Source organism: Rhea pennata, chromosome 5 (assembly GCF_028389875.1).
Source record: "Rhea pennata isolate bPtePen1 chromosome 5, bPtePen1.pri, whole genome shotgun sequence".
Lineage (NCBI taxonomy): Eukaryota > Metazoa > Chordata > Aves > Rheiformes > Rheidae > Rhea > Rhea pennata.
In genome coordinates this window covers 64,283,724-64,311,098 of record NC_084667.1, presented here as the reverse complement: position 1 = coordinate 64,311,098, position 27,375 = coordinate 64,283,724, and the positions used below count along the sequence as shown (strand labels likewise).

General features: G+C 48.0%; 1 protein-coding gene across 3 annotated transcripts in view; it reads left to right on the top strand.

Moving 5' to 3' along the window:
- The window catches only part of DAAM1 (dishevelled associated activator of morphogenesis 1), a 117,475-nt gene that overhangs the window by 17,255 nt on the left and 72,845 nt on the right, over positions 1-27,375 (top strand). For 2 of the 3 annotated variants that reach the window (XM_062577404.1, XM_062577406.1), the window contains exon 1: positions 5,978-6,069. The exons of the other annotated variant lie outside the window; for it this stretch is intronic. The gene's annotated coding sequence lies outside the window, so the exon portion shown is untranslated. Of the gene's footprint in view, positions 1-5,977; positions 6,070-27,375 lie in introns of those variants that run through there. 3 annotated transcript variants of the gene reach the window in all.

Below are 27,375 nucleotides of genomic sequence, written 5' to 3'. Positions count from 1 at the left end.
ATTTCTTATGTAGTAGAGGCATTCCTCGAAGACCCCTGCAGGTATGATCTTGCAGGATGAGATCCAAAGTTATTCTGTGTCTTCACTGATAATTTTAAAAGTAGATCTAAAATTGGTACTGATTTAAAAACTAGTAGATGATCTGAAAATTGGGGGGTTGGTAAATGATTCCAGAAGGTGGACTGGATCTGCAGAAAGCAGCTGCAGAAAGCAATTTGTGTCTTGGTAAGCGGGACCCGTTCCTACAAAAGGCGCTTCAGTGTGGCTGTACGTACAGGAAAGGAGACCCTGTCCTGGGAAGCAGCAGCTCGGGACGTGCACAGTGAGGCCAGGCCTGTGCAATGCAGCACTGCCACGGCTATCACAGAATGGGGCCCGAACTGATCCCAGGATTAAAAGGCAGTATATACTCTTGGTGTCTGCATTTTAAAGGCTACGAATGGATAAAAGGTGGGGAAAATGCTTTATGCTTAGGGCATAGGAGCAATTATCTTGCCTTTTCATCACAAGCTAAAAAATGTAAGTGTATATCCCTTTATCAGGAAGGAAATAGTGGGTGTCCAACGGCTCCTCAGTCTAGCAAACAATCCACGTCTGGAAGCTGGAGCCAGATGAGTTCGTTCTGGAACAAGGCATGGATATATATATGTATTTATTCTATGAGCTGCATTTAATCACTAGAACAAACACTCGAAGAAAACGACCTCATCCTTGTCTTGACATCCTGGGTCGAGGCTGCCAGCTGCCCTGGAAGGAAGCTTGAGCTTGATGAAAGCACATTAAGCTCAGCACTGAGAGAAGTGGATAAGATTAATGGGCTATGACACCCAGGAGGTCAATGGAGATGGTTTCTTGGCCTCTTGTGGCCTTTAGCATCATGAGAGCACAGTGTGTGGCAGAGGTAGGAGCAAAGTGAAACCTATGGGGTAGGTTGCTGCTGGCCTTTGCCTAAGCGCCCCGTGAGCTTGACCGGCTTGGAAGTAGGAGGCAAGGTGATGCGCAAAGGCGGCCACTGCTGCTGAGATGTCGCCATGTACCACTGCTGACTGCACTGCATGCTTGAAATCTAGAGAGAGGCTGTATGTTTGGACCAAGATTTGTGGTCTCAGAGCTGTGTTATCATCTATAGGTCCTAGCTGTCAAGTAGGACCCTGTTGTGGTAAGCACAGTGTAAGCCCTTCTCTCTTCCCATTTGTGAGAAAACACCAGGAGCAGTTGAGCTACAGCACTTAACACACATGCTAGGCTTCAGAGGCCATTTAGGGAGCTTAGCCTGTACTGATTGGAAGTTGCAAGGTGCATAGTAACTGGTGGTGTAGTGGGGTGGGCTCTTAGTTTCCAGATATCTTGTTCTGTGCCTGGCTCATTCATCCACCCTCTCTTCTCTCTGCGTTTGATGCTCAATGAGCGAGGGAGCGCGGCTGGGCACAGTGCTCAGCTTGGCCATCCTGCCCCTGCGTGCTGTGCACCTGTGCTGACTTTGTGCCACCAAAATAAATAACTGGGGAGTGGGTCTGGTGGCAGAAGGCATAAGGTGAGCCCTAGGTGCAGCTGGAAAAAGGCAGTGAATGCTGCAGTTCTAACTTGCAATGGTAGATAAAAATATAACCTCTAGTGAGCTTTAAAAAGTGGTACTGACTGCTGTTGAGAAACGATCCCACCTATGGGACTGGGGGCCGAGAGCAGCCTGGGTGAGTTAGTTTGCTTTAGCATCCCCTGGGGAGGCTGCTTGTGTTTAGGTATCTGCAGCTCCTGCCCCATCGTCATCTAAGTCCCTCTTGGTTGGGAAGCCAGGGACCTGCTTGTGTGCGACTGTGATAAGGAAACACCCGAACCTGCTCCCAGCCTGCTCCCAGCTCATGGTTTTCCCCATGGTGGCACCATAGCTCACCAACAGAGTTTCTCCCACCCACGGTGGTATCAGTAGAACAGAGCTTCCGAGCTGGGGCATCCTTGTTGGGGTTGAGTTAGGTGACTAAGCAGGAGATGGCGTCTCAGCTCCCAGCCTCAACACTGGCCTGCAGTGATTATTACCTTCGTCTGCACCTCAAAACTGAGCCCTCAGGGTGGAGGTGGTGAGTTCTCATTTACCTCTCACTTTATTTGGAGGTGGTGGAGGTGAGGCCTGCGATCTGGTGGAGCAGCTTTATGCTGCCATAGCAAGGAGACAGCATGTGATGGCATTAACAGCCAGGACAGATCTCCAGTATGAACATCACCTGGCCTGTGCAGTTGTCTGCTTGTTGTCTGGGCTGGGGCTGGGCTATTTTCATTTTCTGCTTTCCCTGTGAGGTATTTGAGAGGCAAACACAGCTGCAGTAGGGCTTGCGCTGGCTTTTTATCAAGCACTGGTGCTGCTGGTTCATTTGGCTTTGGAGGAGTTGAGACATCTGAGGATATGTGGCAAACCGCCTGGGCGCTGTTATCTGTTTTTGCACCTTTTTTGGAAAGGTTGAAACCTGGCAGCAGTGTTGGATCCCATCATGGGGAGGTGGCGGCTGCAAGGTCCGTCGTTTTGGCAGCCATGGGTCGCGTTCCCTGGGTGTTGTTGCAGAGGTTGATGCTGTATTTGAAGTTCTCTTTTCCTGGGCAGAGCCCAGGAAATTGAACTGATTTTTCATCTGGTTTTTGCAGCTGAGTAGGCAGCTTGTTTGGAGAGTATTGCGCTGATGGAGATGTAGGCACTTGCACATGGCCATCCTGCTCTGTCTGTCTTGCCCTTAAATAGGAGCTCTTCTGTGAAGATGAACCTGGTTGCTGGGGAAGACCATGGAGCTTCTTGCACTTAGTGCACTCAGATGTAATCCAGCTGGATGGGCTCTGCCAGCATTCGTTCCCAGCCTGCTGTTGCTACCTTCCTGGGAACTGGTAGCTTCAGCAGCCATTCAGGATTGTGAATGAGAAGCTAAGGGCTTTTGACTGAAGACCATTCCTCCTCCAAGTTGAAATGCTCTCCCTTTCCATGGTCTGGTGCAAGCTCCCCGTACGGACTCTGCCTCTCACCCATCCAGGCAGCAGCAGTCCTACATGAGCCAGAAAGAAGGTGTACAAAGAGTCTGTGCAGCTGTTAAGCTTGTTAGTGCCATTCCTGGTGCCTGCAGAGGCATCCATTATGTTTGCCAAATGTGGGGTATGGAGGTTTAAAGAGGATGGTCTCTGCATCCTCCTCCCCCAACTCCATGAAGTCCCATTCAAGATGTCTGCTCAGCAAGAATACTTTCTCCTGGAGTATGGGACTGAAATCTAGACTGAAACTCCCACGGCACTGTAGCCACTTACTGCTGGGTCAATGGGATAGCCCTCATTTTGTCTTATCCTGTTTGTCTGACTGAAGTAATGTATAAGAACGTTTTCCATGAATCGATAAATCCGTCCTTGTATTATGCCTTGGAGGTTTAATTTGCTCTAGATACTGCACCAAATATTTCTTTGTCCTGGATTGCTCTGCGGAGTCCTGCTTTGCAGAGGGAGAAAGGAGAAATGACTGGAGTTTCTGAGAACATGCTGTGGAGATCTGATATTTCTCAGCCTCTCTTGCATTTGTATCTCCCAACATGGGCTAAAGAGATTAGGGAGGGTGTAAGTGAAATAGTTTCTCTAGGTATGTGTGTGGAGCTTGAGGAATTTGTACATGTGCCAAGCAATTCCTGATGTTACAAGTCTTGGGGAAACTGAAGCCAAAAATAAAGAGGGGGAGGGAAAGTTTGCCTTTTGAAGGATACCACTGCTAGGAAATCTCAGTTACAGGTAAATTTCCCTTTCATATTTCAGTGTGGCATTTCCTGTCAAGAGGAATTGAAAAATTCCTGTTGGACTGCACCACATCCCCTTCCGAAAACTGCTTTTGCAAGCCAAAGAGTATATACCTTTTGAAAGTGATATATACGTGTTTATTTAAGAAGCCTACCACAGGATCTGCCTGAAAAAAAGAGGGTTCAAAAACACAGCTCTGTTGCACATAAAGTCAAAGACACCACCAAGATCCCTGATCCTGAACCTGTTCCCGTTGCTTTGTCTGTTGGAGCACCTTAGAGGTGATCTAGCAGGGCTGGAGTAGCGGTCATGGATGGACTCCCTGCAAAGACCTAGGATGTCCTGGGGACCTCTGAATGGATCTAACATGGACTGGATTCAGGGATCCCTGAGGGCACATCTAGCCTTACTTTCCACTTTGCTGTGCCTGCCCAGTCTGTGCACCAAGGGAACCCTCTGCTTCTCATTTAGAGAGGCTTCAAGATCATTTCGCAGCTCTTTGAGATCAGAGCTTGCACTAGGGAATCCAAAAATGTTCCCAGCACCAAAATACGCCTTGAAGAGCGTGTGCACACGTGGTCTCTGGTTCTGATTTCCTTTGTCGCTGCAGAGAACCATTGAGTTGCACACGATGTTTCAGCATGATGTCCTTTCTTTTGTTCCTGTATATTGGAAAAGTCTGTGTGTGTATATAAAAGAATACATATGTATATTTTTAACATAGCTGTTTGTGAGCAATTGCATTTGGAGCATGGGGCAGCTTGGCAGAGGAGGGATGCTGCTGGCAGTCACCTACCTGTTGGACTGGCAGCACTGTGGTGGTCCTGGTGGTCCAGCCCTGCATGGACCACGTCAAAAGAAAAGGATTGTCAGAGAGTGATCCAAAACCTGTTGAAACCTATTTAGAAAGGCTCCCTCTGATGTGAAGAGGCTTCAGAATAAGTCTCTCGGCGCTGTTGGAGGAACCTGGTTGCTATTATTTGAATCACAACCTGGCCCAAACCTTTTAATGTACATGTCCACCTTGTGTTCTCCATCCCCGTATTCCAGCACACGTGTTGACATGTAGTAATAAAAAAGATGCAGCTTCTGCTGTCTGGCTGGGTGCAGGGCTGCTGCTCACCACGCTGCTGCCCATCATCTGGGTTGGCATGTTAGAACTGAAGGCAAGGTCAAAGCATCGTCGTGCTAAAAAGAAGTAGGAGCAGCTATATAAAGTGGTAGTCTTAAATAATTGCCCCAATGATTTCTCCTCCCTTTCCTCCTCCGATCGCCATGCTCTTCCTCTGGCACCGTGTCCTTCTCCACCCACCAGCCAGGGGCTGGCTGGATCTGTTCAGGATTTATGTTAAAAGGGAAATTTTATATGTGTAATTAAAACGTGGTATTGCTGGGTAGAAATGGGATTTGGTACTTATTGCTGTGACTTTCTCATGCGCGAGGTTGAACTGATTGATTACTGAGGTTTGAGATTAAATATTCCCCCGAGCTCTGCTGGTATTTAATAGGGTGGGGGGAGGGCAGAGAGAAAGAGAGAAGGAAAACGATGATTTTCCTCCCAGGCAAGGAGAGCAGGGTAATGTCGACTGAGCGCATCCCCATGTCTTCGTCCGTGCGCGATCTGGTGTGGCGGAGCAGTCATAGACCCCATTAAATCAGATGCTTTACGCTGTGCCTGTGATGGCAGGAGCGCTGCCGGGGGGCTCCTCTGCTCCGAGCCGGGAGCAGAGCCTCCATCCCTCCCTTGCCTGTGGGAGCTTGCCTTATTTACTTAATTTTCTTAACTTCTTCCAACCCCCAAACGCGTCTGTAGCTGGCCCTTTGCAGGTGGGAGGAGGACGCCGGCCTGTCACTCCCCGGGCGAGTCTGGGGAGTCTCGCCGGGTGCGCGCGCGCTGGAGAAACCCCTGTTCACCCCGCTCCTAGGATACCTTCGTGCAAGCCTAATTTTAGCTAATGGGGATGGGATCCCTCGGGGGAACGGCGGAGGTTTCCTATGGGCGCAGACCTCAAACCCGCGCGCAAACAAAAGCGCCACAGAAGCCCTTAGGTTTATTTTTGTGAATTCTTTTGGGAAGGGTGTGACTTATTTTGCGAACAGCGCAGGCACACACCGGCTTTGTTCTCCCGCAGTCTGGCCTGGTCGGGTATTTCAGGTCTTCCAAGGTTTAATCAGAATAATTAGTTACTGTCTGTTTATACCTTCTGTTTTTGTTGCAGAGTTTCCAAAGGCGTATTTATCTTTCAGAGTGCTGCCTAAACGTCGCTTAATCATTAGGCATCTGATTTCCTCCGAGCTTTCTGGCATGCTGCTTATGTGAGTACAAAAAAGAAAAGGGGGAAAAAAAAAACAAGTTGGGGGTGTGGATTCTGCTTGAGGGGTTTTGGAAGGATTATTTCCGATTGCCACTGGTTTAAATGAAAGCCCTGTTTGGTTTCCAGCCCGTCATGGGATGATCAGAGGACTATATGTTTTGATTGGCACTTAATGACCCAGCCGGTATAATGAGGTTGCTTGCAGCCAAGCTTTCGCGTATACCCCAATGAACTGGCCAGATCTGGGTTGCTCAGCGGCGTTTCAGGAAAAAGTGCCTTTACACAGAAACAAAGAGCTTTCGCTTGAGCTTGTGCATTTTCGAGTGTTGACCCTGTCGCTCTGTGATATCCCTTTCCTCCTAACAAAAATCACACTTCTGCCTGGAAGGGCATTACTGTAGGTTTGGGAACTGTGTTGTTTTTTAGCTTTTATTTGCACCTTCGGTTCCGGAAGGGGGAAGGTGATGTATAAACTCCCGCTCTGTATTAATCCCTGACACGGGGACAAGAAAGGTGGAAAAATAACACTGCAAAACAGGAAGATGATGACTGGAAAACCTCGCCGGGGGACAGGTGCGGTGCCGAACCCGCCCTTGATCCACGCGCGGTGTCTAAAGGAGCAGCTGAAGTGACTTTTTTCCCGCAGCGGTTATTCCCGTGCTCCGGAGCGCGGCCGGGTGCTGGCTGCCGTGGCAGGGAGGGAGGCACGGCGGAGCGCCCCGCGCGGGGCCGCCTGACTTGCTTGTGGGTGTCCTGCTGAGCCGGATAGGTGCTGCTGAGCTGCCCTCGCCGTGTCTAATTTATAGGGTCAGATATCCTGTGGGTAAACTTGGGGGCCGCGAGTTCAAAGTGCTCGCCGGTGCGGATGATGGATGTGCCTCTGCCGGCTCTCGCGTCCCGGAGAAGCCGTGACGACCGCCCCCTCTCCCGGGCAATGCGTGCTGTAAATTTTCTCTCACGTGCTTCTATCTTGGGGGCAGCAACCGCGCGTTTTAATTAGCTCTCGTCAAGGATTACAGGCGCATAGTTGCTCTCAGCCTTCCCGGGGTGCAAAGCTCATTAGGGGGAAAGGGGCAGTGCGAGGGCGAGGTGGGGCCGCTCCGTGGGGCCGCTCCGTGGGGCCGCGCGGCGTCCTTGCTGCAGGACACGGAGCAGCGCTTGCTCGCGCGGGGGCCGAGATCAAAGCCGGGGACCGTCCCCCGGCCACGTTAATTGGGCGAAGCGAAGCGGAGCCGTGGCGGCGGGGCAGCCGCCCGCAGCTCGGCGCTGTCGCAGGGCTGGAGCCGGCGCTGTAGGAAACGTTTTTTTTTTTTTTTTTCTGGTTTCCCGGTGTGTTTGCAAAGCGAAATCGTCCCTGCAAAGGCGCCTCGCTCGTTGTTCTCCGCGTGGCGCGGAGGCGGTCGCGGCCTCGTTTCCCGGCGTTGCCGCGAGAGGAGTCACCCTCATGCTGGAGGATTTTCTGCTCTCCTGATACCCAGCCGGGAAGTCTCTCGCGGCGATTAGATTTCTTAGATTTCTTTCTGCCTGCCTCTCTCGCCCCGCGAGGAGACAGACTTGCATTTGGAGCGTGTTTGCCGTGATAGCAGCTGCCGGCGCGGGGCCGCGGGCTGGCGTGCCTCCCGACCTCGCGCCTGCCCGCCGAAAGCTGCTCCCGAGCGCAGGTAGGGCTCCTCGCGCCGCGAGCGGGCGGGTTGCTCCGCCGAGCAGACCACCGAGATTCAGAGGGGCACAGCACATCCCCCATCTCCCCTGGCCCGAGGGGTCTCCTGAGCTGCGTCGAGCTGCTGGTTGCACCGCATCATTTTGGCTTGGGCGTGCGTGAGGCCCTGGTGGGAAAGGTCCGATTTGACGGGAATTGTTCTTAAGGAAGGCTGCCGACTCGAATTTTTCCGTGACATTTACCGAGCTTGGAAGCTGGGGACTTTTGCGGAGAGCCCCTCTTGCAGCTAACATCTCCCAAAGCGCTTCACGTGTGAAACGCCTGAGGCTCTCACCACTCCGACGTTCAGCAAAGCCTCCATAGCCCAACGGGGAGCGACAGCAAAGGGAGCCGGCGGGGGCTGCGCATCTCCTCTTGGCACGTGCTGCCGGCCTCTGCAAGCGTTTTGCAGATCTGCTGCTATCACTGATGAAATTTAGGAAGAGGCTGGGCCAAGGGAAGAGGGAGAGGAGGAGGAGCTGCTGCTGGCAACTGTGAAAGGGTAAAAATATGGAAGCTTGAGATGGGAATGGGGATGGGCAGAGCTGTAGAAGTGGGTGCTGTGACCAAAAAGAGACAATGTGGCTTATTTGTGCACTGTCATCACTTTAACATGGCTTTTGGACTGGCCTTTTAAAGGCATTCAGTAGGGAGTTAATTTTGGCTTTTTAAATAACTGGAGCATGCGGATGGGTTGCAATGCTCTGCGTTGCTCTGCTCTCCTCTTCGGGGCTGGGATCGCCTCTTGTCCCATCAACACCTCTGCTTTAAGACACATCTCCCTGTTGGAAGTCCACCTCGGGGTGCAAGGGATGCAGCTTGGCTCCGGTGTGCTGTCATACCTCCCTCCCGGTGTTCCACCAGCTCCTTGTCGCTCCAGAACCGCCTCATCTTGACTTCGTTCTTGGCTTGCTGCAAAGCTCGCCTGTCAGGACTGGACTCAGGTCCTTTCGTGAGTGGTGTCTGCTACCTGCTGGAAAGTTTGGGGACCGCCTGGGCTGATGTTGGCTTGCTTGCCTTTGCAGCAGCCCAGCTGTGCTGTAGCCCGGTTGTCCTGACACGCAGCCCTGGGGAGATCAGATTCCCTGCAGCCGCTCAGGTGCAGAGTCCCAGCCGAGCGTCGGGGCTCAGACAAGCTGCTTGGACTTTCATTGCCTCTCTTTGAGCAGCCTCATCGGAGACTGGTGATGCTCCTTTGGCTTTACCAGGCCTTGCAGGGGCCATGCTGGGGAGCGCCCGCCTGGACCATGGGTCCTCCACCTCGATGAGTCGTAACCCCGTGCAAGGGCTACAGCAGTTGGGCTCTTTGGCAAGGGTGGGGGGATGGCGAGATGTGGATGCTTTGCCAAGAAGTCTAAAGCAAAGAAAACCTCACTCCTTGCATTCTCGTAGTCTCCAGGGCTGTACATTTTCTCTTTTCTTTCGATTATCTGAAATGCTTCTCCAAGAAACTAGAAGATAATTTTTTCCAGCAATGTCTTATTTCCTCAGTTGTCCCTTAGTGTATAAATGAATGTTCCTTCTGCACTTGTGCTTCCTGCTACCTGATAAAGGAAACTCATAACACTTGGCTTTATTTAATTCAGCTAGAAAATGAAGGCTTTTCAGACTGTTTCCTCTTCTTTGACACCAGAATAATACACCCCTATGACAGAGGATGCCAAAGACATACGCAGATGCATAAGTCTAGTGCTGTTGATTTTTTTCTGCTACTTTATAATTCATGTAAAGGGGGCAAGCCTGAAAAAATCAGCTTGCAAAAATACAGCTGGGGAGCTGAAATAGTTGAGAAGCCCAAGGGGCGAGTTCTTTCCTCCAGTAAAACGAGGCAAAAGGACGTTTGCTCTCCCAAAACCTTCTTATGGAGATTCAAAAATGAAGTTGGGGAATATCCCGCCGCACGACCTGTCGCGCGTGCGCGGGCAGACACGCTGCCGGCTGCTGCTTGGCACGCGGGCAGCAGCTCAAGCCGAGGCCCAAGGCCGGGGCTGCCTGCCCTGCTCGCGCCCTCCAACGCCTTGGCCGGCCAGTTCCAGATGCGGAGAGGAGGTTTGGGAGCACACCCAGTTTTCCTCATAAAACTCCAAAGAACAAGAGGCTTGGCCTGGTTTAGATTTTAAAAATAACTTGCACATTTGGAAGCTAAAGTTTCAGAAGGGCTCTGAATGGGATAATGGCTTTGATCATGGCAGTTAGAGATCAAGGGAGGGCTTTTTAGGTTTTGCTGCATCAGATGGAAAATATATTGTAGCGTCTAGACTTTATCATCCTTGAGCAAGGCTTTTTTCTCTTCTACAAAAGGTCTAATCCAAAGCCCACATAAAGTTGATAGAAAGGCTCCTTCGGAAAGGAGCCTGGCTTTGGTTTTGATTGTGTCCAGAAGCAAGTTGAAAGAGGTGGAAATCAGCTTCGGACTTTGAAGGACTTCTGAGCCTCTGGTTTATGGGCTTGCCGTTTCTGATTAGGCAGTTGGCATGGGTAGAAGTTTTAGTGTCAGCAGCAGGGAGACGGGAGGCAGGGACCAGCCTTGCGACAGCCACATGGTCCCCAAACACTTGATTCCTGCAGCTCTGCAGCACGTGGGAGCGCTGGTTATCCGTGCAAAGCTGCCCACTGTGCGGCAAGCTGCGCTGGGCAGATACAGAGCGAGGTGGCATGGGGCCTGTCAGAGTTTTGGCTGCCTAGTAACTCTAGATGTCCGTGTCCACTGATGTTCAGAAAGAACTTCAGCTTGTCTGGCTGAAATGTAGAAAATGTATGTTTTTTTTTCTGTACTTTTTGTAAACGTGCTGAATGAGATCATACACGGAGGTGCACTCTCCTAAGATGCTTTGAATAACCTCGAAAGCCTACCCTAAAGGTGAGGAGTTGTTGGCCATGTGGATTTGTTGAATCTCTCTTCGTGAGCGTCCATGTAGCAATCAAACTCTCATGTTCAGAGATACCCCGTTGAGAAAGCAGAGGCGCTTTCTCTTTGCACACCGCTTGTGCTCTGCTGCGTTTCCTGCAAAAAAACCTTCTTTCTGCGCAGCTCTCAGAAAGCAAATGGAAAACCTGGAAAAGAAACGTGTTTGGAATACATTTGAGCTGAGGGTATTGTGCTTCTGCTTCTGGTCATTTTTGTACGCTTTTTGTTTGAGAGAGGGGAAAACTACTGTTGCCTTTCTGTTTTCTCTTCCCGTCAATTATTCCTTTAGATGCATTTATTTCCAAGTATGAATCCATGCAAATGCTAGGCCATAAATAGTTTCCAGTGTAAAAATCATATTAAAATATGACCGGAAGGGATCTTGAGAGGTCACCTTGTCCCCAAGGCAGGATCAGTTAAATCCACTAATCTAGCTGGAATGCAATCGTGTTTGTTGGGAGCTGTTTTCTTGTAAATTATGCATGAAGCAGAGGCAAAAATCTATCAAATAATGCTGCCAATATGTGTGTGCAAACCTCTCTCTGAATAGGCTCATGAAATTCAAATTGTTTGCTGCCTAGGTGTTGAAAATTAATGCTGGGTTTGCTCCAGAGTGATTCAAAGTAATACTCCAGAGTAGCCTTTTCTCTTCTGTCTGGGTCTTTCCCAAAATGCTGTGGCTTCCATGAATAAGATGCATTTACCCATAGTCTTTATCTGATGTGGAATAATCCTAGTTTTGCTTGATTTCCGAAATGGCCAGACCCCAGAAGTTCCACTGAGATAAAAAGAAGTCTCCAGTGTTCATTGCGTCTTGTGAAATAGATGTGAATTTTTAGAGTGAAAACAGTTCTCCAGATGGCCCCATCTTGAGCTGGAGGAACCATCCTCAAATAAAGCCGCCAACAACTCATCTCCCTGCTGGGGTTGCTTGTGATGTGCTTCCCCAGATGACAGCAACATTGAAGCCCGTGACAATCTTCCTCCTCGATGTTTGTGAGCTTTAGGTAAAGCTGTGGGATCCTGGGCTGGGGCAGAAGAGGATAAGTAGCACTAGAAATCTGTCTGCTCTGAGATTAAAAGCCCAGTGATGACTTTCAATTAGTTTCCTTCACATGCTTTGTGTCTTGAGTGGTGGATCAAAAAAAACATACACAAGAGCCCTAGCTTAATCCCATTGCCTTTCTGTGGTACTACAGAGCTGTGAAGGGTCTTTTGTCTCTGCTTTTAGCTCCCTATTTCAGTGATGAGGGGTTCTGAAGGAAGTCCACCTGTAGCCAGCTGGATGCTGGCTTGCACTGCGTCGGCGTTAGCATTCACACAGCCCAGATGGTGACTGGTTTTCTTTCACGTGATACTTTCGCTAGCCAGCTTATAGTAGGTAGTATCAAAATTCATCGATCTTTGACCGTGTGGCTGGCTTGGAGAGCTCGGCTGGCCCATCTGTACGTTGAAAGTCAAGATGGCTGGCAGCATTATTCTTTGGCCAAATATATGCAAAGAGATTGTGGCTTAGATTTGTTACAGATGGGTTTCTGGATATAGTCTAAGGCATTTTGCCAGCCAATTTTATATCTGTGTAAAAGTGATTGACATCCCTATCAATAAAGCTGCTGTGGAATTAGAACTCTAAATATGTGTATTCATTAAGTTATTTTTATATCTCAAATGGCTTGCCATCCTGGCTTATTATGAGTGAACCATGCTCTTTGCAGGCTCATTATCCACAGCCCCACAATAAACTATGAAAAATATAGCTTTTGAGGCTTTGAAAGAGTTTTTCTCTTGGAAATAGATGTATCTAAGATGTCCATGAGTCCCCACGTGCTCCAATGGGATGAAGGACCCCACTTTTAGAGAGTCATCCATGGGGAACGAACCTGGTCCAAAAAGAGGTCCAGAAATGGTCCACCTCCAAACATGGGAAAATGAACTTTTTTTTTTTTTTTTTTTTTTTTTTTTTTTTTTTTTTAGCATGTGCATACACTGGTCATGCAAATCCTATTAGTTGATCAGTCGTCATGCAGTCTCTGCATTGAGACCCACTGTAATACCAACCACACAGATGAGTATGACTTTGTTGGGGCATTTTGTCCTATGGGCAAATAAATACTTGTTTGTGTGGTTCTTTCAGTGTTGGGGAAGGGTTCCTCCATCCATGTCCTTGGGTGGGGAGCTTTGCAAAGGCTTCCCTCCATCTGCAGCATGGGCTGGGCTGCTCAAGGAAAAGGTCTCTTGACCTCATTTGTCCTTCTCTGCTGTTACTTTGACTGCAGGAGTGTGGAAGAAAGACCCCAAACTTGCTCCAGGCCCTGCCATGAGCTGGAGAGGGTGGGGATGTGCAAAACTGGAGGGAGAGCCCGTCCACCTGTACCACCGGAGAGCTAAATGGGAGCTGCTAAATTTAGCTTGGTCTATGCCTAAGCTTATGAAAATGCTGCAGGCTGCAACCTCTGTTTTGGGGGGTTTTGTTTTTCTTCTCATTTTAAAGCATTTGAATATTCATTCAGTAGATTATGAAGCACAGAGCGCATGTGCCTGAGAGGCAGAATATCAGCTGCTTCACATTCCGCCGTAATAAAGTGCATTGTTTGAAGTTAATCTGCTTTTTTTAGTTTAGTTCCTTACTGAAAGAAAGCTTATAAAGTTGGTCTGTCCATCTGCTCCTCCTTCTCCATCACCAGCAATTCATTGCATCCCTTGGCTGATTTTATCCTCTCTTCCAAATTCTTTCGTTTCAAATATGTCAAACTGGTGCAAGTTTTGTGAAAACAGGCATCAGGATAGAAGGGTGTTATTGAGGTTTTTTATTGAAGCAAAAGATGCAATGAAAACTCCGTCTGTACTAGACATCAGGGAATACACATAAATGTTATGATATCTAAACCATGGAAAGTGCTCCAGTTGGATTTACCGTGTTACGAGACACCAGAGAGTCCTCACTGCAGGAGTCCACACATACGTGTGTGTTGTGGGGGGATGTTCGTGTACGTGGATTCTCTGATGGCTAATAAATGTAAGTTTGTCCTTCAGCATTAATATAAATTTCATTTATATTGCTTAGGCTCATACAGTACAATTCTGGAAAGTTCCTTTATTAATTCTGATGTTCATAGTGTTACTTCCTCCTGCCCCATTTTTTTTTCCAAGTGCAGTTTCTTTAGTATAGCTTGGTGGACCCAGTACGCCAGTGACTTCAGAGGCTGATAATAGCATTTACGTTTCTTGGTGCTTTGCTGGAGCTGATTGCGAGCCTCCATGCTGTTCTTCAGCAGTGAGCTGAGCAGCTGCAGGCAGGAGAGAATCCTGGTACGAGCAGTGTTGGGCAAATGTATAGAGGGTGCTGGGGCTCCTTCACTCCAGTTTTCTGTGATATTGGAGAGGCTGGAGAAGAAAAGCTACTGGATACAGTGAGTGCTAAAGGGAGAAGTTGTACAGCAGCGTTGAGAACCTCATCATCTTTCATCACTGGAAAGCTTAGTGGTTGAGCGGCAGATGGAGAGGAAGACCTGTCAAGTCCTGAGTGGTGTCCCCTGCCCAGATCTCTCTGACGTGTAATGTCAGACTTGTGGCCATGTGTTGGAGGTGAGAGATTGGTGTTCAACCAACGATGGCATTCATCCAACAACCAATTCTGCCACCGGTGAAGCCCAAAGCAGCAATTCTGTGTCCAATCTGGTGTTTGGTGGTGGCCATGGCAGACCATCTGCCCTACCATGTGTCACCCAGAGTCATGGAGTGAGCACCCAATGCTTCGAATCCATACAGTACTTCAGTATCATGGAAGTTAGGATGTCTTCAGCTGTGCTAACTGCTGCTGAGAGCTGTCTGCTGATAGATGGGTCCTACCAGGGAGGGGTGAGATCTGTGCATCACTTACATCTCAAGGGGGAAGGGAAGGGACCCATAAAGATCAGCAGCCTCCTCCTCCCTGTGGATATAAGATGAGGTGCAAGTAGGAATCATTTTTCACTGTGTCCCTGGTGAGCCACCAAATTTTTCCATATCTGCCTATTTTTTCCGTGATAGGTATCAATACATTTTCTATGCGTGGATTTTGTTCTCTGCTTGCTGCCAGAGTTTGAATACTTTTGAATGTTGTATTTGTTGGCTTTTTTTCATTTAGTGCCATATTTTCTTTAATAAGAATACACCGAAGGACTGGGAGCCTAAAATAAAACTGTCTATTATGCATTACCTGATTAGACGCCATGGTAATAAGCATCTGAATCTAAACCTGGATTAGCCAGGGAGCAGTCTCAGGATGGATTTGCATAGCATGCATTCCATTTCCTTCTGATGTGTTGGTGAAACTACTGAAATCTAATATATAAAGCCTTCATGTGCTTCATGTTGATGTGTGGGTTACTCCCCCCACAAGTCACTCAGCTGTGCAAAAAATGCCTCAGGAAGATGTTTTTTTTCCCTCCTCCTGCTCTTAGAGCTCAGGTTCAAGTTGATGGGGACAGGTATCTCTGGCCAGCTCTAAAAATTGGCAGCAACTGAGTTCTGAATGTTTTTATCTTATGTTTATCTTTGGAGGCATTTATCTGAGGGAGTTTTGTCTTCCTGTGGCAGTCTCTGTCCATAGTGAGTGAATCTGGAGTTTTTAGGTGCCTACATCCAATGCACAGCTTCTTCAAGCTTTCGTTGCAATGTTACAAGTCTTGTACTGGAAGAAGTTGTAAAGACTTGGAATCCAAAAACAGTTTAATTTCCTTCCCCTGCAGAGAGTATTGAGATCTTGGATACTGTCAGGATGTATTTCATTAGCTTACGTTTAGGGCATCCAAACTGCGGTGTTAATTTGGAGTGTGGGGATACCTAGGTTAGATATTGAGGAAGATGTTTTTCACGGTAAGGATTGTGGTTAGACAGTATGGTTGCAGGCTCTCCATTGTAAGGAAGATGAAGATAAACCAAAGGCTGTTTTGCAGCAGTGGGATGGAACTAGAGGGTCTTCCCAGGCCTTCTTGAGTCCCAGCTCTCAGCCTCAAGCAATGCTTTGCGGAAGGCAGTATTTTTGCTTGTGCTGAGTGCCAGGCAGGAAGCAGTTCTTTTTGGCTGCCAGGAAACTAGTTAACTGTGCAACACATTTCTTTCCAGGCCTTCGCAGCCCTCTTCCTTGACAAGGCGATGCAGCATTATAGGTAGCGTCTGTGGTTGAAGGCAGATCAGGGACTATGATGGCAGAGGGACAGGAGAGCACCTGGGTGTTACGCAGCAGCATCCTTAGCCAGGGCTGCTGCTTCCTGAGGTGCAGGTGCTGGTGTTTTGAGGTGGAAAAGCCTGGGTTACTGCAGAGCTGAAAGTAAACATTTGCTGAGGCTGTTATCAGCAATTCAGTTTGAAGACAGACATATTTAGCCTTATCCAGCCATTTCCTGCTTTCTTGTGGACTTCCATGTCGTGTGTATGCTTACAAGAACATTACCTTTGGGTATTTTGAGCAAAGATGCTCTGAAATTTTTGCAGCCCCCTAGCCAGAAAGGGGCTCGTCTCCACTTGTGTGGGTTTTGTGTGTGTGTTTTTTTTCTTTTTCTTTTTTTCTTTTTCTTCCTAATGGCTATGCTTAACCGCTTGTGAATGGAATAAATGGACTTTGACTAGTGTCAGAAACGAGGGGAGCATCAGCCATGCAAGCCAGGGCTCACGTCTGCGATGGCTACTAGGAAGGTACCTCTGTGCTAGCAGCTACATCCATGGTGGGGCTAGTCCCAAATAACTAGATACGGGATCTGGCTCTCCAGAAGATGAGATTAAATGAGAAACTTCAAAAGCAGTTACCTTCTCTCAGGGTGTTTGAGCCTCTTGCAATACCCTTGGGTCACTTTTCAAGCATTTCCTTGCAGTTGAGAGGCTATTTTTTTCTTCTTTTAATGAAAATGGAGATCACTGTATAAATATCTACAGGACACGAGCTTTGTGTTGCAATTCAAGGGGAGTGCTCTGTGAAAACCTGCAGAATTATCAGCAGGAAAGACATGCAGAGAGGCTTCTCTGTGTCGCTGTGGTGGGGAAGGCAGCTGCTGTCACTGTGAAATTGCCCCTTTTGAGGGACGATTTTGTTACTGGAAGCATTTGCTCACTGAGTGCGGAGGCTTGCTTTTTAAATAGCAAATATTATAGCACAGAGGCTATAGAGATGGGAGCAGGCGGGATGTCTAAAGCTTTAGCAGTGCTGCGGCTACACTCTTTGCACTCTAAAGTGTTTGGAAAAAAAGAGATTTGGTTAAAACAATGCAAAAATAATAAAAAAAAATCCAGTGCGTGTACTTGATATATTTAAATTTGCTTTATATTGATGTTGCTGCTGATGATACTTTCCTAGATGAGGCTAAATGCCACCATAAAATGGCCTCTATTGATTTTTAAATGCATCCCCTTGGCTGAGGTTGTGCACAGATGTGCCAGTTGTGAATTTAAACCAGCCCCAATGCAATGAGGTACCTGTGTTGCTTGTGTCCTGTAAAAACAGGCAAGGTGAGATCTTCCCGCTCAATGCAGCAAGGACTTTGCCTTTTCTGTTTAAAGGGCAGAATGCCTCTTGGGCAGTGTAACCCTTTGCTTTTGGGATGTGTAACAACATCAGTTCCTTGAATTTTACTCCCTCGCCCCACTACAGTTTTCTATCTTGAAGATTAAATTCTCATACAAGTTAGTGGCCCCATGCCAGTAACTTTGTTAAGCAGAATCCGTGCTCTTTAGAGCAGTTTCTTTGCCATAATGTTTCATCCACATAAAAAATATAATTAAGCCTTCCAATTAGACTTGCCTGCCCTGCTTGCCTGCTTGTTTTTATGTTTAAATGTGAACGGAAATCTTTTAGTGTAATGTGATAAAAACTGCTGCTTTTAGTAGCCCCATTAATAGCAGAATTAGCTATTCTAATTTCACTGTGCTATTTCTGTAGAATTGTGCAAAATCAAATTGTGAGTGAAGCAAGCCCATGTGTACCGTTTGACTGTGCTCGTCCACTGGAGCGCGGGGAGGCGTTGGTGTCAGTCCTTCAGATTGGAAGGAAGGTTGCCAGGGGCAATTTCTGCTATCAAACATTTTTATCAAGGAATTTTTAACCTTAAATTCTTACTTTAAGGGGGAAAAAAATCACTCTAGATTAATTTCAGAATTTTCAAATCCTTAAAGCAAAATCAGCATCGCAGATCCCCTGTGGCGTGTAGGCCAACTGATTGATCTAACACGTGTGCTTTGTTTGGTTTGGGCAGTTTCAAGACTGGAAATTTAATGATACGCTCAGACATCTAGCCGTAAGGGTCTCTTTTAGTAACAGTTCCTGTTTAAAGCAGCCTCAATGGAGTTTTCATTCTGAAAGAGAAGAAAACACCGCAATCAGCTGGGGGTTAAAAAGATTTGTTTCAGATACAGAAATTGCACAAACACCAGTGGCTCTTGTTAGCCTCACCTCAAACATGGATAATCGTAAAATCTCCAAACATGACCCCAAATCAGCCAGTTGGGACGAAGCTGGTAGCTCCTCATTTTGTTGCTGTGGTGCTGGCCCTAGACGTTGCCGTACTGATGTACGGTAAGTGTTTGCTGCAGCGCAACTTCAGAAATCCAGATTCTGATGCCAAATTAATTAAGAGGCTTAACAGAGGAAAAACCTGCCTGCCTTCCACCTCTTTTATAATTGGAGAGCCTGTCTCACCCTGGGGATTACCAGTGAAATGGGGAGCAGTGAAATGGAAAGTTCAGCCAGGAGGCTTTGCATACAATAAATCAAAGTCAGAGCCCAAATATTCATTGGAGGAGGAAAAAGGAAAAAAAAAAGGAGGGGAATTAAAATAAAGCTGGGCATTTATTGAACTATTGTTCTCCAGGAAAAAGCTAATTGTCAGACAAATATCCTCCAACAATGGTAAGTACAGCGCTGTTCTCTCACCACTTGCCAGTCTGTTGAGCTGTCATCGCCCACAGCTTTGCATCCTCAAAGAAAGGACTTGGAGCCCAGCGTGATCGCAGAGAGGAAGCAACTTGTATCCACATCCTTTGGGATGAATAGCAAAATTTTGGGGATGGGAAGCTGTCCTTCTGGCAGCCAGGCAAGCCTTGGTCCGGGCTGGAAGGTGGTCGCTGTGTTGGCACTGTCAGGAGGTTTCTAATTATCTGAGAGAGGGAATTGCTGCTAATTATGTGTAATGCATGCTACGCTGGGGTGGGTTTAATAGTCTGATATGATCAGCCTCCTTGCGGCATTTTTTTTGCTTTACATGAACATTTTCCCTCGGTTTGGGCAAAACCAGCAATGAAAATCGAGCGGGGCTAGATCTTGGCTTGTGAAAGCCCTCATTGCTGAGGATGGAGCCGAGGTGGGGGAGGACGAGGGTACCTCCTCTTGCCCCAGGATGCTGCGCTCGCTGACTGTGCTGGGTTAGGGAGAAATATATGAGTTGGAAAGATTTCTTCCCCTCCCCACCCAGCTTTTAGTTTTCTTCTGCAAAAGAAGAACCACAAATCTCCCTGTCTTTTGGAAGAATGCACAATTTCTAGAATTGGGTCACTTAGCACCCTAGTGAGCGTTAAGAAATATATATATATATTTATAGAGGTTCCCAAAGTGGGTCTTATCCATGGTTACATGTTTGTTGCCCTTGTTCCTGAAATAAATGGCGTTTGCCTAAGTTGATCTTGTGGTGTTTGAGTAAGAAACAGTCTGTAGCGACGTAGAGGATCTGGCACTGAGCTCATCACCAGTTAAATTCAGCCTTTTTAGTTGAGAACTTGTGACCTCTTTTGGCAATGCTGTGCCACTCGCAGTCTACCTGACCAGGAAGCTTTCAGCAGGGTTATTTTTTATCCTCAAAATTAAGAAAACACTTTTTCCCTGCGGCATCTTCCCCGGTTGACTGTATCCGTGGCGTAAGCGATGTCGGTTGCTGGAGATGCCCCGTGGCTGCGTCCCCCGAGCCGGCAGCGACGGCAGTCGCGTGCCCGACTCTGCGTAACGCCGGCTTTGCAGGGAATTCCCGCAGCCGGAGCAGGGGGACCGCGGTAGCCAGAGGCGTCTTCTCCTTGAGCGGCTGGGTTGTCCCCTCGGCTCCCGGACAGCGATATTCAAGCAACATGGAGGCGACAGTCCCCGCCTCCGGATTTTTGCTGTGTGGCCGAAGCCTGCGACTCTGCTCCAAGAATTGACTCCAGTTGGAGGGTTTTAAGGGAGATAATGTCTCGCCTTGCTGTGTACCACACTTTCCCCCCAGAAAACCGGAGTTGCAGAGTCAACAACGTGTGCGATTCCCTTGGCTTGCAGCTTGCTCGCGCTCTAGAAGACTCTCCTGTGAGCTCTGCAGGGATACAGGCGGGTGCTTTCTTTCCGTGCAGGGAAAATTGTTGCTCTTTCCTCCGAGTAGCATCAGGAGCAGTTCCTGAGAGGAGAGCCACACGCAGGCGCCTGCAAAAAATCCACCCCAGCGCTTTATTGCTTGATGTAGCTCTTGATTTTGTTCAGAGGGCGAAAGGAAGGCTCTCTGGGAGCATCACAAATTTGTGAAACAGAGCAACCTTTTCTTTCTTTTTTTTTTCCTGTGCATACATAGTTATGTACTGGCTCTAACTTGATTTGATTTTTGATGCTGCAATCTGAATTTCACCATCTAGGCCCCAAAACGTTTCTGTAAGCTCGCTCAGCCTTGAGCGGAGTAGAACGTGTTCTTCAGAAGCAGCTGGCCCGGATGCACACTTCAGCTTTTCACGAATGCCACAGCGAAAGGAAAGAATACAAAAAGCCCTAAACACATTTTATGTAAACATTAGTTTTTCTTACGGCGCTGGCAGATGAGGCTTTCGGGGATCAGGCTGCCGGCCGCGGCGATGGCAGCGGCCTCGTCTCAGCTCCTTCGCAGATCGGTGGCACCGCGCACGGAGCGCCTTGCAGTCGGGCCGGCGCGAGCGACGCGGCTCGGGGCAGCGGGAGCGTCTTGTCCTCCTTGACGGAGGTTGTGCTGGCGCTTTCCCGCGGTCGGTCCCACCAGCAAACCCCTCCTCGGGCGCGTCTCCTGCCCGGCAGCACTTGAAATCTGTGTGCTTTCTGTGCAGAGGTGCTGTTTCGCAGGACGGTTGGGGGGGAAAAGGCAGTTGTCAAGCGATTTACGGTGTTTTGGCTGAGCGGTTTCCCTTCCTTCTCCGGCAGCAAAGCCGTCTCCTGCCGACACGCACGTATTTCAACCAAACACAAACATTCCTGGCGGGTGCAGGCTCTGCTCAGAAACAATTTTATGCCTGAGAAAGGATTTTTTTGGAAATGTGCGTGGGAGTTTGTGACCAAAAAATCTATTTGCTTACTTTTCATAGAAAATGCCGTATGGCCGTGACTGAGGGCTCCCTGTTCAGTACCGGATCGGTTCTTCGTTGTGGTGACTGCCTCAAATTTTCTGGGCTTTTGTATTTGAGTAAAGCTGGCTTTTAGTTAAGTTTTCAGTTAGGTGAATCCAGTCCTGCTTCTTAGTTCCTCACCCAAACAAGGGGTCTATTTCAGAGGTTTAAAAATAAATAAATAACACTCGTGTCCCCCTCAGTAAAAAGGGCTTCTTGGCACCGGCTTTGGTGCAAAAATAAAACAGAACAGCAATTCTTGCTCTTCAGCAGTAGGTAAGCCTCCGTGTTGCGGTCTGATCCGATGGGCAGTGCGCCGTGCACGTATTTCGGAGGGCTTGCTCTCAAAGCCAAGGCCAAGAAGGGGCCGGGTTAGCTGCTGCGCCAAGGAGGGTGCTGGGTGCCTTGAATCTGTCATGTGAAAAAGCAAAACATGCCCAGAGAAGGCGCTGATGTTTCGCAGAAGATACCTCAGACTTGCAGCTGATGTAGCAAGCTTGATGAGAACATGTAGTTCTTGCTGCTGTAGATGTCTAGATGAGAATTATTGTGGGAGAAAAACCATCCAGAGCTGTTTGGAAAAACGATGCAAGCTTGTTAATGGGGTTGGCTTGCATTGCAGCAGTATCTGCACCATGCTAGGTGTTGAACAAGTAGGGGAAAGCACCTGGGGAGGAAGGGGAAGGTCTGTGCTGCTGCCCACCTCCAGCCTTCCGTGGTGGGAGCTGAGAAGCCATGAGGGCGACAAGCTGAATAACCCCTTTTCTGTCTGGAACGCCTGCCACATGGACCAGCAACGATGGCGGTGAAACCGGGGCCAGTGAAGGTCTGTGACAGCTCCTGGGGCCAGCGCTCATGAGACCGAGCAAGGTGACAGCTGTCCAAGTGCTGTCCGGTCTGGGATACTGCCACTACAGCGCTCTGTCTTGGTGACAGCATCTTGCAAAATTGCAGCCAGCATCAGCAAATGAGGTGATGGGGAGCTGTCAGAAAATTTCCATCAGTTGGGAGCAACCCCGGCTGTGATGATGGAGGAAAAGTTTGGTGTGGTGGGAGATGCCAAAATCCATCGGATCTCGGCAGAGCGGGTCAGTGAGTGCGACTGCACTTGCACGAGAGTAGCTGCCCCTTGTGCACACCAAAATGAAGCTCGCTGTTGGGAAAGAGCTTGCCTGGGATCTCGTATCCTTTTGGGAGGGGGTGGGAGAGGAGCCAGAAAAGCAAGCTAATGTTCATATTTGACTGTTTAGTTCCTAGCTGCTGTGTAGACTCGGAGGCGGGTGCGAAGAGGAGCGTGCAGGCTCGTTTGCATGCGTTTGTACCCGTACCAGGTTTCTTCGTGCTGCAGTACTAGCGTTAGTTTTAAACCAGCTTGTTGGGGCATCGGTCACAGACACACTGCGGCAGCGGGTTGCTCCGCACAGGCTAATTTAGGCTGTTGAAGAAGCTATTGAATATTCAAGCAGTAATTGCTGCTCTTGTTTCCTTAAAGCAAAGGAGGAAATGACACCAGGGTCCAATTTTCTCCTAATGACTGATTTCATTTAAGCACTGCTCTGGGCGATGTAGGCTTTTTTTTTCTTTCTTTCTTTTTTTGGTGGGGGAAGAACAACAAAACCACTTCTTGCACCACATTGCTGCCGCCGGTGGCTCACCCTCCGAGGGTGGCGGGGACACCCTAATCTCTATTTTATGATTGCTTGGCAAGGCAGGGAGTGGTTGAAAAGACTGTTCTGATTAACGCCTAGCTAAAGCTTCATTTTTATCCTTTGTGGCTTTATGAAAGGAAGACTGCATAAAAGCCAGCTAGATAACCTGAAAGGGAGGGGAAGGTGGCTTGATTAAAACAGCTCCCTGCTGCTTTGCATCGCTGGGGTGGCAGCAGCACGGCGCAGCGTTGCAGGAGGAGTCTGGAGGCATTGCAGGGCTGCTCTGCAGAGTCGCGCACAAGGTCACCGCAGAAGGGGACTGAGCAAATTGGATACTGTTGAGTGAGGAGGAAAAAAATTGCAGAGGTGTGACAGCAGAGCTTGGCCTCTAACGAAGACCCAGGAGCACGTGGGTCTCTGAAGTCCCTGTCTCCCTGTCCTTCCCCCTCCCCTCCTTTTAATCTCTTTTTGATTAGCCTTTTTCCTCAAGATTTTCTCTTCTGTGGTCACCTGCTCAAATTAAATCCTCTGGCAAATTGCTTGTAGCTACTTCAGATGGAGCCAAGGACATTTTCCTCCTGCCTCGATTCTCCCCTGGGCTCTGCTCATGCAGTTCAGGTTCTGCTGTGAAGCTTGTGCTGGGTTTGGGCACGGTTCGCCAGGACAGGGGGTTCGAGTTACCCGTGCTCTCTGCAATCCTTGCTGGTACCAGCCTCTGGAAGAGCTGTGCCAGGATTTACTTGATCTTTTGGGGTTTTGAGGTACTTGTACAAGCAGAAAATTAGCAGATAGCCAGGAGCAGGGGAAATATTTGGTCCCACAGAAAATTCAGACTTGCAAAATCCCACTGAAGTGTGCAATTTGCAATTAGCTGCTGCCTCACTCCCTCCAGCACTAAGCCCGTCTCCTACGTTTGGGGACATCGGAAGGCTTCCTGATGCTGCCAAGCAGTTGCTCAATGCTGGAGCTCGTGGTTGTATAAAGCCTCAGTGAACCATGTCCCTTTTGTAATCGGTGCTGCACAACCCCACAGCAAGAAGCCGTCCTCGTTCCAAGAGGTTGCAGCCATCCGAAACATCTCCACCATGTACCCTTCACTGTGTCATAGCACAACTTCTCCTTTTGTCCAATATAGCTTCCAAATTTAGCAAATTCGGACAGCTGCTTTTGGCAGGCTTTTTGCCCTGGCGAGTTGTTAAGATTTCTCCCAGGTAACCCTGAAGGAGTTGCTTCTCCAGCATCTTCTGCTGAAGGATCACGATTGCACACTTCCCAGTTACTTTCCCTTCATCTTGTTCTTGTCTTTGGTACTTTCTGCCTTCTGCTCCCCAGACCCATAATTTAGATGAGCTGATCTTGAAGGTGTCTCTGCCATTTTCAACTTCTAGCCATACAGCAATTACATTTGTTTTAGTATCTCCATCTTTTTTTAAAAAAAAAAAAAAAAAAAAAAAAAGAAAGAAAAAAAAAACAGCCTCTGCTCTGCTTGTTGTCTAATTGAAGCAACTGAAGCTGAACTGTAAAGAATTTGGGGCTGAACTCCTCTTTTCACAATGTTGTTCTTTTCTTTTCTTTTCTTCTGGCTACCTATTCTTTTCTCCTTGAGGTGTTTGAGGGCCCCACTTCTGCCCCCCTGATAGGGGGCAGCTGCCCGTTACAGCATGCACTAATCTCTTGCCTCTCTTCCACTGCTTCCTCCCTCGTCCCCCATCTCAGGCTGTGCTGGCTCTGCTCACGACCCCAGTAGAAGAACTATTCACATTTTGGGTGGGTGAAGTTGTCTTGGCAAGGGCTGGTGACCACCAGAACTGGCACCAGGGAGAAGTGGGACGTCACCAGGCTTGGGGTGCTCCTGGCTTCCAGACACAGTATCCTGGAGCATCCCTTGCCTGATACGCAAACAGAAGATGACAAGAAAGTAGCTTTGAAGACCTTTGTAGCTCTGCCTCTATTTTTCTGCTAATATGGGAGGAGTTTGTGCTGAAACTTAGTCAAGGCGTCTTGGAAACGAGCAGTTTCTTGAGGGTGTCAGACACTGGTGTTGCTACAGTTATCACATTATCTGCCATCAGTGATTATTACTGGGGAATAGTGACACAATTCCCATGTCTAGTTGCTTGAATGATTTGTTATCTCAGAAAAGACAAATTCCATTTATCTCCTCCAACTTGTCAAAAATCTCTGTAATTAAGTAGATTCTATCCTTATAGTTCCCAAACTTCATCTAGCTACCTCTGGGGAATAAAACCAGACATGGATGCAGGATGGAGCAGGCAGGCAGCCGAAACAAATTCAGCTCTTCCCTCAGAGTACACGTGCATACTAGCCCCTCTAGAAAATCAGCTTCAGTTGCAAGATGTAACCACTGCCATCTGTCATGTGAGTTCTTGGGCAAAAGATGGGTTTTTATCCACATGCCCGGTAGTCATGAAAGGGTCAAGCTGGGATAATTCGGCATGTGCCCAAGTGAGAGAAAGAGTTGTCCTTTAGGGCCATAGCTGTGACTACTGCTTCATGTTACTGGGCAAACAGCATCATTTGCTTAATTACGTATGAAATAGTGCTCATCTTCTGTAAATTTCTGCAAGTGTACCACTGGTGTGGGTCAGCTGTGATGACCTTAGTCAGACTTACTGAGTGAGAACGAATTCACACAGCCTTTCCAATGGCGACTGGTCTCCCTCCTTCATCCTGAGCTACCTCCTTCCTCCAGATCTCTCTGCTGTCCTGGCTGAGCTCACTGCAGGCCTGTTTTCACTCTTTTTCCAGTAAAAGTGAACCAGCCTGGGAATGATTCAGTCTAGTTGATCCTGCGTTGTGATTTGGGTTTGACTGGAAGTTCCCTCAAAGACCCTTTCCATGCTGTCTTCTCTTGCTCTGTATATGCCGAGGTAATTAAATTTGATTTATTCTGGCCTGCTCAATAGCAGAAGCCAGAAGGCACTGCTAGATCCTGGTCTGCCGTAAATATATTGATCTAATTAAAGCTCAGATATATAAATAGAAGATGGGAGCAAGATATTTAATATATGACACTGTATGGATCTGATCACATTTCTTTACTTAATGCAAGTGTCTAGGTTGAAAATAGCTGTCATTTTTTCTCCATATATAACTAATTTTAATAGAATTTACAGGGAAAAGAAAAGGCTGTGTAGCTGTACTTTGTTCTGGTGATGCAATCTGCGCTATCTGAAGCACTCTTAAAGACCTGCCAGGAAGCACCGTTTTGATTTTTATCCACCACGTTGATGAATATTCATCAGCTTTCTTAAGGTTTACGTTATTTGCCTGGTAGCTAGCATCTTCTTTCTCTTCCCATTTTTAGTCTTGGTTGCTAATAACCTACAGATCAGGGTTTTTTTCCTAATCATTTATGAACATTAGGAATTTCAATAGCTACAAAGCTGAGACCAGCTCAAAAATACCTTGTCTTGGTTACTACATGGCTGTCTGGTTTAAAGTCTGAAATAAAATCTTGCCTTTTGGTCTGTCATTCAAACTTCACATAAAGCATCAACAGAAGCGTGTATCTTTGAAGAGCAGATGTTCTTCTGATAAAAGCTTTCCTTACATTTTTGTAGACCCAAATCATGGCTTGTACCTATCAGCTTTCAAAAATACGGTTGAAGAGGTGTCGGAAGCAGTTAGAAGATGCCCTGCGGAGGAGGCGAAGGGGCTGTTTCGGTTAGGTCTGTGCAGGACCCATTTCCAAAGCTGACTGGAGGCAGATCGATGCAAACTCCTGCCGGAGCGATGCTGAAATGCAAGCAGAGCAGCTGCCGTGGCCCCGTGCAGACAGTGCAGCGAGGTCCCATGGCCTGACCTGGTTCTTCCTGCTGTAATTTCCCTCTTTGACATGGTCCTCGTGGCTTTGCAAAAACAAAGCTCTCATGCATAGGCGTTCCTCTGCACTGGCAGGGACAGAGGTCTTCGTGTCTTTGTTTTTTGTTACCCTCCCTCCCAGTTAACCTTGGGAAAGAAACTTCCCGTCAGGTCTCAAATCCCTCTTAAAAACTGATGGATGCCAGCAGATGATTAATGGATTTGCTCTGGTGCTGGCTGCCTGGGAGTTACGATGAGAGAGATTTCGTGGCAGCTGAAGTTCCTCAAATGGCTGCATTTTTATAAATGCAAGGTGCAGAATGTGGAATGAGACTTGGGGCTCTTTGAGAAGAGGGGACCTTCTGGACTGGGCGCAGAATAGTCACACTGCTCAGGATTATCCTGCGTAAAGACAGAAGAATTGTTTCCCATCGCTCTTAGTTTCAATGCCAGCTTCACTGTGTGTTAAAAATACTCGGTCAAAAACAATTTCAAGGGTCAGATCCTCAGTTAAGCTGTAAAGCCTGAATTTTCTGCAAGGACCTTGTTGTGGGAAGCTTAAGGTACTACACATGCCATGCGGATAGCCATGCTGGGTCAGACTGCAGGTGTACTACCGTGAATCTGTAAGTCAGTGTTTAAACTCCTTAAAAATCCTGTGTTTTTCTGGTCCATTTACTTGCTAGAGTATTTCTTTGCTGTGTTCATTCCTCGTAGGTGGTCCTCCTGTTTCAGTGTGGACTTCTATCGTAGATGGTAACGCTTTTGGTGCAGTAATTGTTGTGTGGCTGGTCCTTGGTGTGCATGCAGTGTTTTCGGGCTGGCTTGCTGCTGCGTGTTTCCTCTTCTACCGTGAGGTTCGCTCTCGGTGTGGGTTTGAAAAGTCAGGAGACC